This window comes from Cavia porcellus, unplaced genomic scaffold, assembly GCF_034190915.1.
Source record: "Cavia porcellus strain 051 isolate PalLab524CR breed Dunkin Hartley unplaced genomic scaffold, mCavPor4.1 scaffold_4, whole genome shotgun sequence".
Taxonomy (NCBI): domain Eukaryota; kingdom Metazoa; phylum Chordata; class Mammalia; order Rodentia; family Caviidae; genus Cavia; species Cavia porcellus.
In genome coordinates this window covers 77,949,901-77,972,356 of record NW_026947487.1, presented here as the reverse complement: position 1 = coordinate 77,972,356, position 22,456 = coordinate 77,949,901, and the positions used below count along the sequence as shown (strand labels likewise).

At 36.7% G+C, this 22,456-nt stretch overlaps 1 protein-coding gene across 18 annotated transcripts in view; it reads right to left on the bottom strand.

Annotated features, from left to right (window-relative positions):
* Bmpr1b (bone morphogenetic protein receptor type 1B) overlaps nucleotides 1-22,456 on the bottom strand; it is a 420,914-nt gene that overhangs the window by 250,789 nt on the left and 147,669 nt on the right. The gene's annotated exons all lie outside the window — the stretch shown is intronic.

Sequence of the window (22,456 nt, the reverse complement as noted above, 5' to 3'; positions counted from 1 at the left end):
CCAACCATCATTAAGCAGATAAAAATTCTGGCCTGAAGATAAACTAAGTTTCCTTGACAGGAACAAAGCTTAGCTGTGAAACACTTCTTTAAAATCTCCAAAATCGCTTTGTTCATCTTGTTATCCACTGAGTATTATTTTGTGGCATGACACTTTCCAAAAAAGAGATATGTTTCTGGTGTTAATAAAAAAAAATCTAAAAGGGTAATAACCCAATAAATGAACTGCACAACTTACTATGTAAAATATATCATTGTTCTTAGTAAGTGTAAAAATTCCAAATTTTCCATCAAGAAAAAGTAAATTCAAAGGAGGTCAGGGATAAGGCTGCCTTCAAAAGTCCTCAGTGAAAGTCTGCAAAGTCCAGGAGCTGGGAGGCAGCCTCCAGTGAGTGGGGTGGGTCTTGTACCTGCACCCCCAAGAAAGGGACAGCAGGACACACAACGCAGTCCCGGATGGCACAAACTAGGGCTCACCACAACATGCAAGGAAAAAGAAGAGTAGCATAAGATCCAGTGGGTCAAACGACATCTAATTTTCATAAAACTCAAAAGAATATGTAGAATAGTTCATGGTCTTTGTTAAGTTTTTAAACTACAAACTGATTATAAAAACTACAGGGTGATGGTTTTGAAACTATTTACTAATTATTATACATTATTAGTCACTTGTCTCCATGGTAGAAACAATACCAAATGGTAATGAATTCTATACATTATTAATAGGAAATTGGTATGTCTTTCTAAAATAGTACCACGAAAACTGAAACATAATTTGCTATTTATGAATAAAGAACAGAAAGTCATCTAAACTATTAAGCTAGGAGCTAAAGTGAGAAGTTCATGACTCTCTTAAAAGTCATGATTATTTCAAACTAAAGAAAAAATTTGCCACTCTTGAACAATGTGAAGAAATTTAGAAACAGAATGACTTAAATGAAGAAATTTATTTTAAAATAATAATTTATCTAAGGTAATTCTCATGTTGTCTGCTAAAAATATGAATCATTTAAAGATGCCAAACTGCTTAATACTCAGTTATTAAAAATAAAGTACTTACAATTTAAAGTACAAAGATTAATGTACAATACTTTCCTTGTTTCCTTGTGGTATGTATATGTATGTATTCATGTATGTATGTATGTATGTATGTACGTATTTTTAGGTACTAGGGATCAAACTCACGACCTTGTACTTGCCAGGCAGGCGCTTGTGCCACTGAGCTATATCCTCAGACCCTACCTGTGGTATTTATACATAGAATATTAAGGGAAAAAATAAGTTCAAAACCAACAATTTCATAATGAAGTTATTCACAATCTACTTTAAAACTTCAAAACAATTACCACCACACTTGTCACCAGAGCAAATGTTCTCAGTTATTTTCACGCCTTCCATAGTAGAATAATAATAGAGAGAGTACTTCACAACAATTCACAAAGCATTTGGATGGATGAAATGAAACCAGTACAGGTAGTTCCCACAAAGGCAGGGCAGGAAATAATCCTGGTAATACAAGCACAGAAAAAAAAAAAAAGCTGAGCTAGTTTGATATTCTTAATCACGGTTTCCACCATAGAATATACATTATCACTTCTTAAAATATGGGACTAAAATTAACATTAACTCTGAGGGAACAAAGACACGATTATAGGCAAAAAACTTACTATAGAATTGTATACTCATAGAAATACAGCCACTGTAACTTTCTCACTACTAGCAGACATTTTTAAAGTGAACCACTACTATCACACCACTATCTAATAACATATGATATTTAAAGTATAACTATATACATGTAAAGTATTATTATAAAAGATACACATCTGAAATTCCTAAATTTTCTTAATATAAGGACTCTATAGTTCCCTAAGATATAAATGTCATGTCTTTTGCATTTAGATTTTTTTTTAATTAAAAAAACTATTGTCATAGAAAGTTATATTCTTAGGCCAGGGATTTAGCACAGCAGCACAGGTGCTTGCCTGGCAAGTGTGAGGTCATGAGTTTGATCCCCAGTACCAAAAAGAAAAAAAAAAAAGAAAAGAAAAGAAAAGAAAATTACATTCTTCTAAAATTATACATTGCTCTGCAAGGCACAGCGGCACATGCCTGTCATCTCAGCAATTGGGATGCTGAGATAGGAGGATTACTGCGAGTTCAACGTCAGTTTAGGATATAAAGTGAGTTCAAGGTCAACTGAACTGCATAGTGAAACTGTCTCAAAAAAGCAACAAAAAAGAAAGTTATATATGGCTCATGTAACTCTATGTAAGCATTTAAGATGTGCCTAAGGCCAGAATTTCAACAGAACTCAGTTAAGAACTGTATAAAATGAATAGATTTTCCAGGGAATTGATTTTTCCTATTTTTTCCCCCCAAAATGAGGCAGTTTACATGACTACTTGCCATGGTCATAAAAAAGAGCAGCAATAAGAACAAAAGCAGACAGAAATCAGAAATCATCTGTCTCTTCAGGGACATAGGAATACACAAATTCACTCCACTGTTCTGAAATGAGCATTAAATTTAACTCTGAACTAAGCGAAAACCAAAGAATATGGAGAGGTGAGGCATCAAAGTTAACTGAGTTCTTATCTTTCAAAAAGAGATAGCTGACAATTTAGTCCAGAGAAAAGAAACTGTCCCAGTACTAAATTCTGAAAGGTAAGTAAGGAACAGATTAAAGCAGCAGTATCTCACTGTCTCTTGCCATAACTTTATTTTGCAGGTGCCACATCTTAGTTATGCCCTGTGCATAAACAGGCCGTAAAAAAGCATCCATGACGGGAGATTCATTCTTCGCCTACTTACTCATTTAACAGTATTTCCAAACCCTACTATGTGGAAAGCCTTCTTACTCTATTCATTGGTAAAATACAAATATGAAGGTCGCAGGTGCACAGAGCTGCTGGAGTATCATACAGGGGAAACAGGTCGAACTGAGCAGTTTGCACGGACTACACTGGGAAGAGTGAAGTCTAACGGTCCGAGCACACTGGGTTACTCTCCATCACTCCATCGCTGAAATGCAACGAAGAGCACAGAGATTACACATGACGCTGCTGGCGGTGGCACTGATCTTCAAAATGTTCAATTAATTTCCTTTATTTGAAGAGATATGGAAGTCACCAAAATAATCTACAACCCAACTATTAAAGGATTCTGTTTTCCTGAAGATACAATGTAAGGCATTTAAATGTGATTATTTCAAACAAAAGTTTAGAAATATTTACTAGATATTAACAATTTTTCCTTTTTTGCCTCAGGATCATTATTCTCGTTAGAAATAGAACTACATTGTAATGGTTCAGCAATTGTTTCCTTAGTTGGAGAGGGGGGTGGAGAGAAAGAGAGAGAGAAAGAGACAGGCAGAGAGAAGGAGAGAGAGAGACAGGGAGAGAGAGAGATGGGGAGAGACAGAGAGAGAGAGAGAGAGAGAGAGAGAGAGAGAGAGAGAGAATGTTTAATGTATTCTTGCCAGTACAGAAGGAGATAGAATTAATTCAGTCCAACTGCTATATTTATAGCATAAACTACAGTTTGCTATTCATTCCTGAACTCAAATTGCTTCCTTTAAACACATATACAAAAACACACACAGTTTGCGGTCTTCAAACACTCCATTGTTGAGATGAAGCAAAGGACAGACATGTATTCCTATGGGTTGATACATACGAGTGTATCTGACCTCTGCTATACTATGTCACATATGAACACACGAGTGGTGGTACAAGGACCACCATGGCTCAGGTGCCCTACACACACACACACACACACACACACACACACACATACACATACACACACACACACACACACACACACACACACACACACACTCACACTCACAGGAGAGCTCCACAGAGGTACACCACAGAAGTGCCAGGTCAGAGGTTATACACATTTTCTCTACTTTATCAGAAACTGTCAAAATGCTTTCAAAATTGAAGGAAAGTATTTCTATCTTTGTCCCATTCTGGCCAACAACAGGCAATTTTTCTGCCACTGTGACAGGTATAAAATGGTATCTCATTGTTTTCTCCTTTCTACTTCCTAGATGACAGACAAGTTTTTGAGATGATTGAGTTCATCATTCAGGGAGCTGAATAGCAGGTCCAGAGTCCAGGAGAAATTATCAGCCTTAACAGAGTACACTAGAGCTTCATGTCTTCCTTTCCCACGTTCATCGCTCCACAGCAGCCTGGCAGCACTTCGGTCTCCCGCCCCAAGATCTCACACAAGGATCCAGGGACTCTTCCCCTAGTAATGAGACAGATCTCAAACTCGTCTATTGAATTCTATACCAAGTTGCAGATTATATGCTCAAGTCCTCCCAAAACAATGCTTACACTCACACAGGAGACATCCTAGCATCTGTATTTTACTTTCAGGTGAGTTCCACCGAACTGATGCATATTCACACAGCACTCAGTTTGGACAACAGTGGCTCTCCCCAAAGCCCAGGCAGAAGAGGGCACTCTGGAACAGCACCTGGCAGCGTGCTGGCCCCCACCAGCTCTGCCCAGTACCGACAGCAGTCTCTATGTGGTCCTTTGCCCATGACCCGGACCCTCAATCTGACAGTGCACAGGACGGGATCACAGGAGCCTGACACTCTTGGGGTGTAAGTTAAGAGGTAATTCTACATATTGGGGGTGGTCACCATTTTATTTTCTTCTCTTTTCTTTTTTTTTTTTTTTGAAGATTCTTTGTTTGATGAACTGTCTTCAGATTCCAGAGATGTATGGAGACTTTTAATATACCTGGAAGCATACCTTATTGTGTGAGTCATTTGAGCCCCCAAGATTTGGCATAATAAAATGACAAAAGTGTTTCCATTCCATAAGAAACAAGGTAATTTATTAGTTGATGGTTGATTATTTTTACTATTCAAATACTCTAGGAAGTTTCTTTTATGCCCCAATTGTCAACTACAACAAAAACACTTGTACTCTTGAACAAGTAATCAGGCTTAGGACACTGGAATTGTTTTAAGTTGCTTTTGATCATGTTTCTTTTCTTGAAACCTCTGCCCTTGTTTTTAACACATTTCTACTGTTTTCCATTGAGCCTCACCACTGAGAATATGGAACACCACATTGGTTTATGAATATGAAAAATTAAATTGTAACTTTACAATTTTATATTTCAAAATACAAGACTGAACATTCTGATTAATGTGCACAATGGCCTTAAAACCTATAGCTGATATGCTATTTTTTTTACTATTTTGTTCATCCTATTTTATTGGAGGCAACATAAACATACACCATCTAGCCAACTAACATCTTAAATTCAGTGACACACAAAGCCAGTACTGAAGTGATTTGGGGACCTAGAGCATTACACTGTGGTGTCTTTCTAAAAGTGTTCGTGCACTCAGCATGGAATGTTATGATTGGATACGTTACAGGTTTCTAAATTTAAAAATAAACACCACTGTTTTCATTCCAGCTCTGTTTATGCAAAGGTTCTGAAGATTAGAACTGGCAGATTATTTCTCCCTCTTCCCTGAGCTCCTCTTCTCTCATGCTGAGACTCTACAAGTGACAACTTGCTATGGGGGAAAGAGTACATTAGCAATTTGAATAGCAAACCTAGTTTAGATTATTCAGAAAATAATACCCAAAACTACCACTGCACCACACATGAGTGAGAAGGAAACTCAGGGAACACTAAGGGTATTTACCAGGAGAAAACATGTTCCCTTTAGTGTAATTCAGTATAGACATTTCTGTTTCCATAAGAAAGATTTAACATCTTATCTTTGATAGAGACTACACTAAATTTTCTCAATTTTCCATAAGTATGAATAAGAATTCACATCTCTAATGAAAGGTTTCTTAAACACTTATAAACTAAAAACTCTTCTTTTGTTATATTGTAATAAACATAACATCCAAGTAAATATACTACATTTAATAGGTCATGTAACACTATTAAGAGATATACTACTGGAGGCCTTCAGACTATTATGTTCATATTATCATTTCATTCTAAGCTATCTTTTCCTAGTATTATTAATTAATTTTCTCTAAGCAACACATAAGATTTAAAGAAAACACCAAAGCATTATTCGAAGCACTTTATTCATCTAAGGGACAAATCCTGGAGTGTCCTGAATGGTGGCCCCAAAGGCCCTGGCCTCTGGTATCTGTAAAAGTAAAGCTGTTTAGAAAAGGAGTCTTTGCAGATGTGGCTCACTTAAGGATTTGGGGACTGACAGGGAGCTTGCTGGTTACTCAGGTGAACCCTAAATGCCATCACAAGTATCCTTATGGGCGGGAGGCAGAGGACCGCTGTGCCCTGACTGGGAGAAGACACTGGAACTCAAGAGACAGCACTGAGCCACCACTGAAGGGCTTCAGTGGCCTCTGCAGGCTGGAAGAAACAGGGACAAGCTCTCTCAGCATAGCCGAGGGGGCACAGTCCACTATCACCCTGATGTCAACTTAAGAAAGCTGAAGTTGGCTTCCGCTCCCTAAAAGATGGAGAGAATAAATTTCTGTGGATGTAAGCTCATGCATTCTGTGGAACTTTGCTTCAGCAGCCTCAGGAAACAGATAAAAATATATGACTGCTACTACCACAGAATAAGATTTTGAATTTTCAAAGTGAGTTCACAAATTTGGGGAGTCAATCAATTGAGAGACAGGAATAATCCCATTTAAGTGTACTGCAGAGTCTGAGAAGGGTTTCTGAAAGAATTAGGCTAGAAATGCAAAGTATATTTAAAGTGTGCAGGCTGAGAAAATGTCTGGCCAAAGGAGCAAAAGTAAGGTACCATGAAAATCTTCAGAAAATAGATTTGTCAGTAACCATCAAAAGCCTTAGCAAGTCCTTCTCCTTGAACACAGTAATTCCACTTTAAGACTCTATGCCGAGCAGATATGCCTCAATCAAATCCAACTGTGATGGTGCTCCCCATGGACATCAAAACCTAGGAGCAAATCTAAACACCCAAGAGAAGAAGCATGTAAACCAGGTGTCTCCTTGGCTGAACATTAGTCCATTTACCAAAGATAACATTTACAAGCTGAATGCAATGGTCCACATCTGTAATCCTAGCATTCAGGAAGGCAGGGTCAGAAAAGTTGCAAGTTCAAACCCAGTCTGGGCAACTTAACAACTTAAGATACTGTCTCAAAACAAGTTAATATAAGGGCTGGAAAATGTAACTTGGTGCAAAGTCCCAGGATTCAGTCTCTAGAACATAAAAAGTTTACAAAAAATGTACTCCCCCCCCCAAAAAAATGCCTGTGTTATAATTTTTATTTAAAATTTCTAGACAAAAAGAGGGATAATCTGCAGTGATATAGCTGCCTGACACTTCTTTTAACAGTGTTCTGTTCTCTTCTGCACTACTGAGATTGAACCCCAGGCCTTTGCAGCGAGCTACGTACCCAATTTGTTTTGCATGTTTCTATTTTATTTGGAGGCCGGATCTAGTTAAATCACCCAAGTTTGGCTGGAACTTAAGATCTTCCTGCTCTAGCCTCCCAGAGTAGTGTGACTACAGGTATGCGCCACCACACTGGCCTCCATCAATGCTTCGGACAGCATCTCTATAATAGACTAGATACTTCGGATGGTGATAACAAACCACAATAGAGGTAGCTGGCAGACACCAATATTCTGATTTGCTGAGTGACTAGAAGATATGAGAATAGCATCTTAGCCAGATGTCATGGCACACACCTGTAAGCTCAACACTAGAGAGGCTGAGGCTGGAAGATCATTACAAGTTCAAGGCCAGTTTGGGCTACACAGTGAAGGACAGGCTGAACTATGCATTGAGACTCTATCCAAAAAGATAAAATAAATAAAAAAACTCCCAAAGGTTTCAAGTGTGCCAATCATGTACAATGATGAGGCACACAGGAATACGTATCATTCACACGCATTTGTACAGGGAGTATGCAAGGCCCAAAAGGCTTCAGTGTGCTCATGATTATCCACACAAGCAGAAGAATCAGGACCGAGCCAGGTCTCATGACTGAGCCTGCAGCTTTCACTTCCTTTCCAGGGTGCTGGTCCCACAGCCACAGCCATGGGGGTGGATGCCTCCCTACCAATCAGCCACAGAAACCAAGGTTAAGGCCCCCAACCCATTGCCCAGCTGACACTGAAGTACACAAAACTTGTCGGTAAAACGTCTCAGGCTTCCCTACCACCTTTTCAGACTCATCAGTAACTCAAGGTCTAAATAAATGAGACATTCATAAATATCACTAACTACATATAGCAATACTCAAGAGACACCCAGCCTTTCACATCAAGCCCTCTATTTATTTCACTTATTGTTCGACTAAGTTTAAAGTTTATATTATAAATGCACTGGTGCAAGCTTCTCCTTACATGAGGGTTTTAGTCTGGGCACTTACCATTTTGTAAACTATCTAAGTGCCAACAATGTTCTGTAAACAATGCTTATAGCTGCAATTTCATCTATAAAGACAAATGAAAAGATAACTTCTGCAAAATTCTGGAAACCTAACCTAAAGTGTGCAAAGTAAAAATGTATTACAATCACATAGATGTTTTTCCAAAATATAAATTTTCATTAGAATGAGGGAATCAACTAACAAGCACTGTATGCTTCATAAATACAGTCTGAGTTTTCTTTTTATAATCAATTTTGAGCTTCACAAGCTCGTAGTATTAGAATATAATCAAAGAAATTACACAATAGTTATCAAATGAATCAGGGTCAAATGAGGGCTAATCTTTAACTTTGAGACTGTAATACATGAAAATCCAGGTATACTAAAGGTTAATCACATAAAATCAGCTATCAAGTGTTAAAATCTCCATTTATGAACTCTTTCTGTACTGAAAAAGACATTCTGATATCAAGCCTAGATTTAACTGTTGAAAGCCGTGCATGCTCATGCACTACGCATACATATATACATACGTGTATAGATTACTAATTTTAGAAGTAAAATCAACAAAGCAATGAGCTAACATTTTCTTCAACCCTTAAAGAAAGATATTAGTCATTTTTTTTCCTTTTGAGTTAGTATCAGTAAAGAAATATTTTTTGTAAATCTCCAAAGAGGTTTAAGCAGGACTACATCATTGAATGAAAAATAAATCTCAAGAAGCAAAAAGTTTTTACTGCTATCCTTGCTAAAAGAATATGCTTGTTCCATACAAAAAGTTATGCTAGGAAGAGTTGTCACAGAAAGTATATTGAGAAATATATTCAGGTCACAAACCAACTCAAATGTCAACCAGGAGCTCTCTAGACATATCCCACAGATAGCTGCAGACAGGTGAATTTCCTTTCCTTTTATGACCTGTGTTTGAGTAACATTTTAGCATTAAATACAGCACACAGAACAATCACTTTTTCCTATTTCAGAATGCTCACAGGATGATTTCCAATAACTAGGCACAAAAGCATAATTGTTTTAATAATTGTGTGTTACTAGGGTATTTTTTATTCCTTTCAAAGATGACAAATGTCATACATCTCATAAACACTGAAGTATATGCTAATGAAACCTTTGAAGTGCCATATGTTTAAACTCAACCACTGGATTGAGCTAAAATTTAAAAATCAAAATAATGTTCCTTGATTCAACTTCCAAATAGAGGAACAATTTTTTAAAACCCTGAATATATAACTTAACAACAGAGCTGATACATACCAGGATAAGTCTTCATGAATTGATTTTTAGAATAAGTGAACCTATTTGCCCAAGATCTCCTTAGAGACAAAAATGCTTCAGTTTTCTCATAGATTATAAATCAAAGAAAATTGAAGGCAGCTACATAAACAGTTCGCAGGCTACATCTGCTCCATGGGACACGGTGATCTCTAATGTAGTGCATTTAGCCCATTCACCTCTCCGCCACCATCTCTGAATAAACATGTCTTAAAGCACCATTAATCTACACAAACTGGAACATTTTTCTTTCAAGAACAAACACATTCTAAACTTTGGACTAGCTATACAATTGTAAAACCAAGCAAAAAAAAATTTGTGATATGTGTTTACATTAAAAGTTGAACATGATACTACTAAGTCTTTCCAACAAGAAGGTACATTAAAGAACTTAAGACATTCATATTCACTAGCTTCTTTCTTATTGTTTTTCTTCTGTATCTCACTATTTGAAAAATAACTTTTCTACCTAATACTCAGAGAACCCAGAGGAAAAATCAGTATTTTCTTAATGAATTTAAAGCAATTTTAAGCATAAAATAATGACCAAAGAAACTTATTTCACCATTTTAAATACAGGTGAGCTGTAAACGAGCAACAACAAAAAGCTAGTGGAAAAAGCAGGCTGTCTCAGTATCATTGAACAAGATGAGCATTTTTAAAGAAATATGACAAGTTTACTTTCCTCACATAATTCAAAATAACCAAATGCCAAATCAACAACTCTCCCTTAGAAAAGCAGTCAAAAAGACAGATAGGTTGAAGAAAATGCAAGTCTGGTTTTAGAAATACCTTTTAAACTGTTTTACTTGGGATAATATGCAAAATAAGGTATTGTCAAAAGGAAACCCTTAAGAATCATCCTTCAAAACAAAACAAAGGACAAACATGCACCAGCATCTTGCATCACACCCCTACAATGAGACTATGTCATGGAATCAGGGCTCACCTGCTCTGGGCTCTCTCCCCACACCCCTCTTCTTCTACTGCCCCCTCCCTACTATAATGGCCATGTCTGAAGGAAAATAGGTGGGGAAAGAAGGTACAAATGCTTACTGTGTAAGAAAAGTTTGTCTTTGCCAAAGTACTGGAGAAAGAATTCAAAAACAGCTGATCTGTGTGAAAATATCACTCCTGAAACGCTGCCAGGGTCACAGAGACCCAGAGTAATCTCCAACACACAAGGAGAGCCATTTGTGTACCTACGAGGAGAACTTGGCACCTGGGTTATCTTCTTATTGCAAATAAGTCCAGGGAAATGCAGATTAGTTGTGCTTTTTTATCACAGATCACTTCGCTTCTTGTGAGGTTACTAAAATACTAACAGGGCCCTGCTTTTGAGATCCATGTGGTCCTTTTCAAGGTAGAGTAAGCAGCACTGTTTTAAAGTGAAACATGAGAGCAACATTACAATTTCCAAATTCAATTTCAGTAACTGCATTAACACAACCATGTTCTCAAGAAATGCCAAAGACAATACGAATGAACTGCTTACCTTGAGTAGCACATTTTACTCCAGGACTCAGAGTTTGTACGTCAGCCCACTTTACGTTTGTTACCCATTCTGGACCCCGCCACACAACAATGGGTTTGCCCCACCATTCTTGCCTTCTGCCTTCTTCTGGCGGTGCTCAGGGCACCATTTTAGAGGAATGGAAATGCATCAAGGAATTTTGCCTGAAGTTATATGAGACGCCAAATTCCTGAGCACTAAATAAAGAACATTTCTTTCTCTGATTAGAGAAACCCAATTTCCATTTTTGTTTATATGACAGAAACTCAGCTGTTCTCTATTAGCATGATACTGAAATGTGTTTCCTGAATGTGTGAAATAAAAAATAAGAACAAGAAAGGTAATATTTTCCCTAAGAACATATGCATTTATTTCTTCTTAGGATGCCCTCCTACAACATGGTAAAGGATCCACTTCACAAAAATTTCCTGAGTATTAAAACAGCATTGGCATGAGGCCAGCCACATTAAGAAAGACTGACGTGCTCATCACTACTGACAGAAGGGACCCGGCTTGGGATTGACTACAAACCCTAAGTGCAGACTCTAGAGCCAAAAGAAAATGCTACATTTGCTAAGTTTCCTCCTTGAAAAAATAAAATTATTTTTGTCTGTGGACCTTATGACTCATTTTTTAAAAATTTTACATCCTTTCACATTTTAGATTTATACTACAGAGGAATGATTTGCTTTATGTACATGTCACACTTTCTTGCTGCTAAATATATCAAGAAAAAAATCAAAATTGTTTTTATAATCATTACTAACATGTAAAATGTATTCAATCCCATTGTGCTAGACTTTCTGTTCCTGTTGTGTTCATTAAACCTGCCAAGAATTACAGTCTCACTTTACAGATAAAGAAGTAGAGATTCAGAACATAAAACTAACCATACTAACCCTCAAAGTTCATTATCCCATTTGTTCTTCAGAAATAGTATAGTCAGGCAATTGTTGGCAAAATGCATCAAAACACGGAAATCTTGAGTTAGGAGTTTAGTAATTTTTAAGATTTTCAACAACCCATCTTTAGTAATTTATCTACTGGAAAGTTAAAAGATGGAGCCAAAGTAAAAACCAAGTTTTTATCTTCCTCTGATACAGAACAAATCTTTGTGAGTCTTTCATGATCCAATTCAAGAATCAGGTATTTTTTCTATACTGATATAACTACTTCTTTATTGGGTCATAAAATTTTTATTAGACTATTAATTATACCTAAAATTATCTTTTCTTTTTGTCTTCTATGGCCAATACAGTACCTCATACATGCTCATAAACCTTTGTATTCAATAAATGCTTGTTGAAAGAATACATGTACAAATAAAAAGGTTCCTCTATGGGATCAGGAAAAAAAAAATCCCATGTCATATAATTATGAATACAATGCAAACCTTGTACCAAAAATTCTCAAACTTTAACATGCATTTGAATTTTACTAAAATGTAAGCTGGAGGTGAGACCTGAGATTCTGCAGATTAGTAAGTGTCAGATGGTGACATTTTTGGGTGGCAAAGAAGTAATCCACAGAGATAACACAGACCACACTTGGTGAATTGTTCAGAAAGTTGTATGTTCCTCTTGGATCTTAACATAAATTTACCCATGGCAACAAACCTTAAATTATTAAACTTAATAACTAAGAGCAATTATGTGTTTGTGTGAATTTCCATAAATGAGACATAACCTTTTTTAAAAGGATTACTTTCAATCATGTTTGTATATTTAGTCTCAAAGAAAGAATAGTACTTTATATGTAGGAAACACTCAATTTAATATCAGTTAAGTATATAAAAAAGTAAGTACTTGAAGGTAAAGCTGCCATGGATTTTGTCTATGTCCTTGGCACAACTCTTAGCATGGTACTTCAAACACAGGAGAAACTGAGTAAATACAAAATGAACAAACACAAATGCCACTGCTTCTCTAGAAATTATCAGGTTTTTAATTCCCCTGATCAATGCTAATTTCTGGCACTTGATCACAATTCTAACATATCCCACAAGCCCCAGATATCAGTGGATCTGCAGATGTTGTAGAGGTCACACACACAAAGTGTGCGCTGTTCATTTTTGCATGCCTTTTATCCTCAAGCATTGCATATCCTTTCATTTCAACATTTCCTTTTTGTGTGCCATGATTTAAAAAATGTAACCACTATAATTTTGTTTTAAATTGATGATTACTATCACTTCAAAAACCAGTAGGACCAGAAATATTAGTGTTAGCCTTTAGTTGTAAACCACCATAATAATCTGTCTTCCTTTTCATTTTTAAAAGTGTCAGTCTTAGTTTTACATGTGCAGAAAAAATAATGAATTAGAAAGACATCAATGAAATTCTTCATTTATTTCCTAAATGCACCTTTTAATAGGCTTTTGTTACCAGAGTCCAAATATATTATCTACAGAAAAAATGCTAAAAATATCAAAAGAGGATGTGACTGTTTTGTTGAACCATATTTTACCACACTGCGAGTTTCAGGAAGAACATAAAAGTGCTATGCAGACTGGGAAAATGCTAAAATTATTTAAGTTATTAAACATAGTTAAGTATTAAGAGCTTGAATCAAATCAGTTCTACTAAGCACCTACACAGAATGGAAATGTTAGGGTGTTATCAAATAAAGCTTTGAGAAAATTCAAACAAAGTTGCACCAAAATAACAGAAATGGATTTTTTAAAAACCCACTATCACCTTTAAAATTTTAACATAAATAAGCTTTAGGGGCAGACAGTGGACTTAAAATGATGCAGTATTTATCCTTTCCTTTAACTGTTTCTGAGATGGATTGAACTATGCTCCTCTCAAATCCATATGTCCCAGCATATGTCCTAGCCATGCACATGCTGGGACTTGGACATGGACCCTCTGAGAGATGACATGTTTAGATAAGGTCTTCAGTAGAGACATTCATGATGGGAGCAGTGCCCCTGTAGAAAGAAAGGTAGAGAACTGACTTGACTGTCCACTAACTGAAGTTGCAGGTAGCAGTCTACACACTAGGAAGTGGGTCCTCACCAGAATCTAACCATGGTGACTCTCGATTGGGACTTGCAGCCTCCACAACTGTGAGAAAATTTATTTCTATTGTGAAATCTACCCAGTCTATGCTTATTTTGTCACATCAACTTAACACAGTACTCTGATTGCCTTTTATGCCTTTACATAAGAATTATTCTAAATCCTAATTATGTTTATGCAATTTAAACTATCCTAAATGTATTTTAATGATGGAGTAAGAAGTTTAGAAGTAGATTTAGTAAATAAACATTCATTCTTCAACTGCCAGTTGAACATAAAAATGCAAAAGAAAGGGAAAACCTCCATATTTACTCTCACAAATAATTCAGAAATATACTTCAGGAGTAGGGGGCTGCCTCATTAGCAATAACTGCAGACACACAGACATTCTGCTCCACAAAACCTCTTTCAGCAGCATCGGAGAGAAAATGCTTTCTGCATGTGTCACTTCTCAGGTCCAAGCCTCCAGCACGCTTCTTGTTATATGCAATTAGCTCCATGCCAAGATTTAGTACATTTCATAACAAATCCCTTGACCACATTAACTGCAGGCTTGGCAAAGTTGGAAAGGCTCTATTCACGAAGGCAGAAAACAAGCCACAAGACATATCCCACAGCATAACGCACTTGCTAGATGCCAAAACACTACAAATTTCAACAGCCTGCTTCGCTCTCCCCTTACATGGGGTGAGTTGGGGGTAGAAATACAACCTGCCATGTGACTGTGATTAGAGAATGCAAGAGAGAAAAGGCTACAGACATTTGTTTACTTCTTCCTCCTCCTAAATTGTGTTGCTGACCTCGTCCCTAACCCTAACCCTCACCCTCCCAACCTACCACCCACCCACCCCAGAAAACCTGCAGTCACTTCATCATCGATGAGAGGCAGCATTTGCCCTCAGTTAAACAGTAACCATCTGTTGCTCAGGAAGGCTGTGGCTCTTCTCAGGTTTCCCACGTTGGAACACGAAGGCTGGGGGATTATGGGGATTCTGTGTGGGAAAGTTCTTTGCAGGACAGCAGGAGCAATGAACAAGTTGGGAACACAGAACTAAAGGGCAAGAAAAAAATGAATTCTTTCATTTGCATCAATGACTGCTTTTAGTGGAAGATATCAGCACTATGGCACTGCAGAGTGGAATATGCACAGGCTTTGATACAGCAAGAACCTAGATCTTCAATCTTATTTTCATTTTGCTAAGAACAACCTCCATGTCTTATCTGGGAAATGGAGATAACAGACAATTGTTAAAGTGCTTAAAAATGTTTGGCTCTGAAAATGCCTGTAACATAAAGATAGTTAATTCAACACATTAGGGATTCTGGCTTATTAACAAAAACAAAACATTTTGGTCAGGTAAATTGTGATAAAAATAGAGGAAGGCAGGAATTAAAATATCATTATTAAAACTCCATTAAATTTCCTTCGTGATATTTGGAACAGCAACAATACAATGTATCATTTGCAACAAAAACTGCTTAAGACAAAGTCCCAGATCTTACACAACAGGCTTTTGATACTAACCCACTAAACAAACATCACAATTTATCTTTACGGATCTTTGAGGGTCTATTATACATTTAAAATAAGAAAAATAAATCTGCTGAAACCTTCATTTTTTTCAAGAGACAAAAAATCCACTCATGCTTAAATATGGTATTATGTACAATAAAATTCCTGGTAAGAAAAAATGATTTCCACAGAGATATGATTTCCTTACAGATCAATCATTATGATACACTGAGATACATCATTAATAGCTTTTCCAACAATAAAGACCAATACAACAATTCAGTCTCATATAAGTAACCTCCTAACAAAATATTTAAAAATAAGACTAGCCTAGAAAAATTTGGGTCACTGGATCCCTTAACTTGTAGGGGTAAGAAAAACAGAGCCTTTCTCTGCTGCAATTCATTTCAACACTAAACAGCTTTGGACCAAGATGCTATTCAATCTCTCTGCTTTGGTTTGCTTGTCTGTAACAGGATCAGTGACAGCACTTTCTCATACAGTTTTGAAAACAATGTTTACACAGTGCTCTGAACAGTGCCTGATACACAGAAAGTACTTAGTATCAATACTATTATGCATGTTACTCTGAACAGTCACACAATCCTTTAACGTTATTTTCTATTATGTACACACACATACAGTCTTTCTCCATTTTCATCTTTTCTTTGCCCCACCCTAATTTTTAGTCAAGATATCTCATCTCCATCTTCACTTCAGTCTTACATTCAAACACTTGCCAAAGTCTCTTCAAAGAAGTTATTCCAGGCATCATTTGGTCAGATTCACCTCATGTTCTCACAGATCCATGAGAAAGAGCAGAAAGGTAGAAAGCTTCCTAGCCCTCCGTTAAACCCTGCTTTTCTAATGCACTGATATTCTGGACCATAGTGTGACTCCGGTCATTATTTTGCACTTTCCTTCACTGAGACTAATGCCATGAATGTTGGTTTGAAAATACAACAGACTCTACTGTGCCTCTGTAAACGACTAGTTCTTTTTGCCTACTGTCTTAAGGATCTTGTTATTATCTCTGAAATAAGCTAAATATCCAAGTTAATTATGAGGGGCTTTTTTCCCCCCGTAAACACTATCACTTCCCAGAGATTCAGGGTTTGGGTATGTGTGGGATTTGCTTTGTTCTCTGTTTCTGAAAAAAAAATTAAAGTTTCAAATTTTAGTTCTCTGATCTATTTTGTTCCTTTGTGCCATTTGTATTCTCTTGGTAGTTTTTGTGCTTCCTAGAAGTCTCTTAGTAATTTTCATTGTCTACACTTCCTTGAGTATTCAATGATTTATATTTGTTTTTGAGATAATTCTATATTTTTTCATTATTCCTTTTTTGGTATTTCCTTTTAGTTTTTGAATTCCTGATTAATGGTTGTTTTCTTAAAGGCCTGAGTATTATTTAATTCAATGTGGAACACAGACTCAGTTTTCTCCTGCCTTCTGGTTTTTCAAGGGGGATGGGCAGTATTTCCCTTAAATAATTTGGGCAAATTTCATTATTTCATTTTCTTCAATATATCTGCATACATTCTATTTTCTTTGTGATGATTGTGTGATGTTAAGGTGTTTTCACAAAATTCCTACTCTAGAATCCAGGAACTGGGCTACCAGCAGGGGTGAGTTCCCGATTACCATCCTGAGCCCAAGGAGAGCTTAAGGTCATCAGTGGGCTGGGGGTTTAGCTCAGCGGCATAAGCGCCAGCCTTGCAGGTGTGTGGGCATGAGTTCAATCCCTGGTACCGATAAAAAAAGAAAAAGACAAAAAAAAGTTCACAGCTCTAAGTGCTCAAGGACTCGCCCAGCTTCCAGCCACACTAGGCTGGGCTCTGCTGCCTGGGCCATGCCCAGTGACATTCTTTCAATCCAGGGGAACTGGGTAGCTGGGGGATGGGGGGGTGAGTTCCTGCACACCATTGCAAGCCCTGGGAGAGTTTAAAATCATGACTCCCAGTGGTCAAGGACCTGCCCAGCTTCCAGCCACACTAGACCAGGCTTGGGAGGTTCTGCAGACTGATTAGATTACACTGAGTGACCTTCTTCAATCAGAGGAGTTGAGAGGACCTGAAGTGAGTTGCAGCACATTGGTCATTGCCCAGGGAGGGCTCAGGACCATCATCCACAGTGGTTAGGTGCAAGCCCAGCTTCCTGGAACACTGTAGGCGGCACAGGAGTTCCTGTGGGTCTGAATGGACCACACTCAGCAACCTCCATTCAGTCCCAGGAGCCAAGGGCATACGAGATGATTACCAACATGCCCAACAGAAGCCTTGGAACAACATTTGAAAAACGGAAATATAGGAAAATGACAAAAGGAAGAACAAAATGCAATCTCAACCCTTCAGCCCAGCCCAAGAAAGCCTAGGAGCCATGTACATAGACGAAAATATATACCATACACCTGAAATAATAGCAACTGAAATAAAGAAGCAACTCTGGGAAATATTAAAGGTATTCAAACTAGAAATAATCTAGAAAATAATCTTCTAGAAAAAAGAAATGATAAAAGTAATGAAAGAGATGCTGAACATCTAAGAAGACACAGTAAAAAAATTAGAGGAACAAAACAAAAAGACAGAATCCCTGGATGAACAATATAAGAAACAAACAGAATACATGAAGCAGATTCAAAAAGATATACAGGAAATCAAAAATTCCATTGAGAGTTGTCAAAACTGCCTCAACGAAAGTGAAGATAGAATTTCAGATCTCGAAGACAAGATTGCAGCTAGTGAACAGGAAAGGAAAGATCTTTTAAAAATAACAAGGAATCAGGAAATAAAAATTCAACAGTTGCAAGAAGAAGCAAAGAAAAACAACCTAAGATTGACAGGGATAATTGTAAAAGAAGGGGATAACACAAATGATATCAAGAGGCTGTTTACAGAAGTAATAGCTGAAAATTCCCCAAACATGAGAATGGAAACTCACAGATTAGTGAAGCATATAGAACTCCAAAGAGCCATAACCAAAACAAAACTACACTCAGACATATAATAATCACCATCCCAGAAATCCAACATTAAGAACAGAATATTAAAAGCTGTTAGAGACAAAAGGCAGATCCCCTATAAAGGAAAACCTATCAGAATCACAGAAGACTTCTCAGCACAAACAATAAAGTCAAGAAAAGCATGGAGGGAAGTATTTCAGATCCTAAAGGAAAATTATTTCCAACCTAGACTGATGTACCCTGAAAAACTGTCCTTCAAAATGGATGGAGAAATTAGATACTTCCATGACAAAGGACAGCTGAAGAACTTCATGATCACCATATTAACCCTGCAAAGAATACTCAAAGACAGTTTAGATACACATAGGAAAAACCATTAAGCAAGGCAGACAATTAAACAGAATGGAAAGAAAAAGATGCAACAGCGGAAAGATAACATGTCAACAATAAACAATATGTAACAGTTATAACCATTAATATAAAATGGTCTCAACTCACCAAGGAAAAGAAACAGACTGGCAGAATGGATCATGAAACATCCAACCATACATATGCTGTCTACAAGAAACACATTTAACACAAAAGGAAACTCACAGACTGAAAGTCAAAGGATGAAAATCAATACTTCATGCAACAGGAACCGAAATAAAAGCAGATAGCTATCCTGTTTGCAGACAATGTGAACTTCAAAACAAGAATGATCTTAAGAGATAAAGAAGATCACTACATACTGGTTAGGGGAAAACTATAAGAGGAAGAGATAACCATCTTAAATATATATGCACCAAATTCCAGAGCACACAGTTATACAAAGCAAGTGTTAATAGAAATGAAAATCAAATTAACAAGAACATAGTTATAACAAGAGATCTTACCACATCATTGACACCAAGGGACAGATCAACCAGACAGAAAATCAGCAAAGAAATAACAGAACTGAATCACACCTGTGAACAAATGCACTTGATAGACATACAGAGTGTTCCATCCAACAACATCAGAATATACATTCTTCTCAGCAGTACATGGGACATTCTCTAAAATAGACCATATACTAACCCACAGAACATATTTAAATAAATGCAAAGGAGTTGAAATTATCCCATGTAGGGTATCAGATTATAGCGCATGAAACTAGAAATTAATGATAAAAGTAACTAGGAAAACCCCACAAACACAAGGAAATTGAATAATACACTCTTGAGCAATCAGTGGGTCACAGGGGAAATTAAAGAACAAATTAAACAATACCTACAGGCAAATGAAAACACAAATACAACTTGCCGGAATTTGTGGGATGCAATGAAAGCAGTCCTCAGAGGAAAATTTATTGCACTGAGTTCCACATCAGGAAAACAAAACAAATACAAGTAAACAACCTGATGCTACACCTCAGTAAACTAGAAAACAAAGAGCAAGTCAAGCCAAAGCCAAAAGAAGGGAGGAAATTATAAAAATCAGAGCAGAAATTAATGCAATAGAGACAAAGAAAACAATCCAAAGACTCAATTAATCAAAGAGTTGGTTCTTTGAAAGAATAAGTAAAATTGATAAGCCCCTAGCCAACCTTATTTTTAAAAAGGAAAGAAAAAACTCAAATTCATGCAATAAGAAATGAAAAAGGTGAAATCACTACAGACTGTGGAAATACAGAACACCTATTTCAAAAACCTCTACTTTCGTACATTCGATAACACAGAAGAAACGGACAGATTCCTAGAAATATATGAAGTACCAAAGCTGGATAAAGAAGATGTAAAAACTACTGAATAACCCAATTTCTATTAATGAAATTGAAAATGTAATTAAATCCTTACCTACAAAGAAGAGCCCAAGCCCAGACAGATTTACTGCGGAATTCTACAAGAAATACAAAGAAGACTTATTGCCAACACTCCTCAAACTAGTCAATGAAACCAAAAGGGAAGCAACTCTTCCTAAGTCATTCCTGAAAGCAAGTATTACTCCTGTACCAAAACCTGAGAAAGACTCAACTAAAAAAAAAGAACTACAGGCCAATCTCCCTAATGAACACAGATGCAACAATCCTCAGTAAAATGAAGCAGCATGCAGAAAATCATCAAGAAGATTATACACCATGACCAAGTGGGATTCACCCCAGGCATGCAACGATGGTTCAACATACATAAATCAATAAATGTAATCCACCATAACAATAAAGCCAAAAGTAAGAATCACATGATCAGTTCTATAGATTCAGAAGAAGCTTTTGATAAGGTCTAACATTCATTCATGATAAGAACCTTACAGGAAATTGGAATCGATGGTCTTTACCTCAATATGATAAAAAGACCATCTATGAAAAACCAACAGCCAGAATCATATTAAATGGCCAAAAACCAAATGAGTTTACCTTAAAATCAGTCACAAGACAAAGACATGCCTTATCACAGCTCCTACTCAACATAGTACTGGAAATACTAGCCAAAGCAATTAGATAAGAGAGAGAAATAAAAGTGTTAAAGATAGGAAAACAGGAAGTTAAATTATAATTATTTGCAGATGACATGATACTCTACATAGAAGACCCCTGAAACCCCATTGAAAGTCTCCTATATATAATGAATAAATTCAGCAATGTAGCTGGATACAAAATCAATACTCAAAACTCTATAGCATTCCTATACACTAACAACAAAATCACTGAGCGAGAAATAAGAGAAGCCACACCTTCATACTAGCAACCAAAAAAATGAAATACTTAGGAATTAATCTCACAAAAGACATAAAAGATCTATACAGGGAAAATTATAATACCCTGAAAAAGAAATCAAAGTGGATCTCAAAGTTGAAAGACATCCTTTGTTCATGTATAGGAAGAATAAATATTGTGAAAATGACCATTCTCCCAAAACTTTTATAAAGATTCAGTGCAATTCAAAGAAAATACCATCAACATATCTCATATATCTAGAGACATCACTCCTAAAATTCATCTGGAACCAGAAGAGACCTAGAATAGCAAAGACTATTCTAAGCAGCAAAGGCAAAGCAGGAGGCATCGCAATCCCTAACTTGAAGTTATACTACAAAGCTACTGTAATAAAATCAACATGGTACTGGAATAAAAACAGAAGCAAAGATCAATGGAATAGCTTAGAATATACAACCACAACTACAAACACACTCAACTACCTTATCTTTGATAAAGGGACCAAACATGTACACTGGAAGAACGACAGTCTCTTTAATAAATGGTGCTAGAAAAACTGACTCTCCATATGCCTAAAACTAAAACTAGACCAATGTCTATCACCATGTACTAAACTAAAATCTAAATAGATCAAAGATCTGAATATTAAAATAGAAACGCTAAATCTGTTGGAAGACAAATTGGGTAAAAATCTTGAAGACATAGGGGTAGGTAGAGAATTCATGAACAAGAATCAAACCACACAGGAAATATTTTCCAGAATCAATAACTGGGATCACATCTTATTGAAAAGTTTCTGCATGTCAAAAGAAAACTCCAGCACAGGGAAAAGAAAACCCACAAACTGGGAAAAAATAGTAGTGCACTGTCCCTCAGACAAAGGACTTCTGTCTAAAACATATAAAGAGTTAAAAAAAGATTAAAGCCCCGAAATTCAAAGACCCGATCCAAAAATGGGCATCTGAGATGAATACATACTTCTCAGATGAAGAAATACAAATGGCAAATACATGAAAAAATGTTCATCATCATTACTCATTAGGGAAATGCAAATCAAAACCACACTGAGATTCCATCTCAGTCCAGAAAAAATGGCCA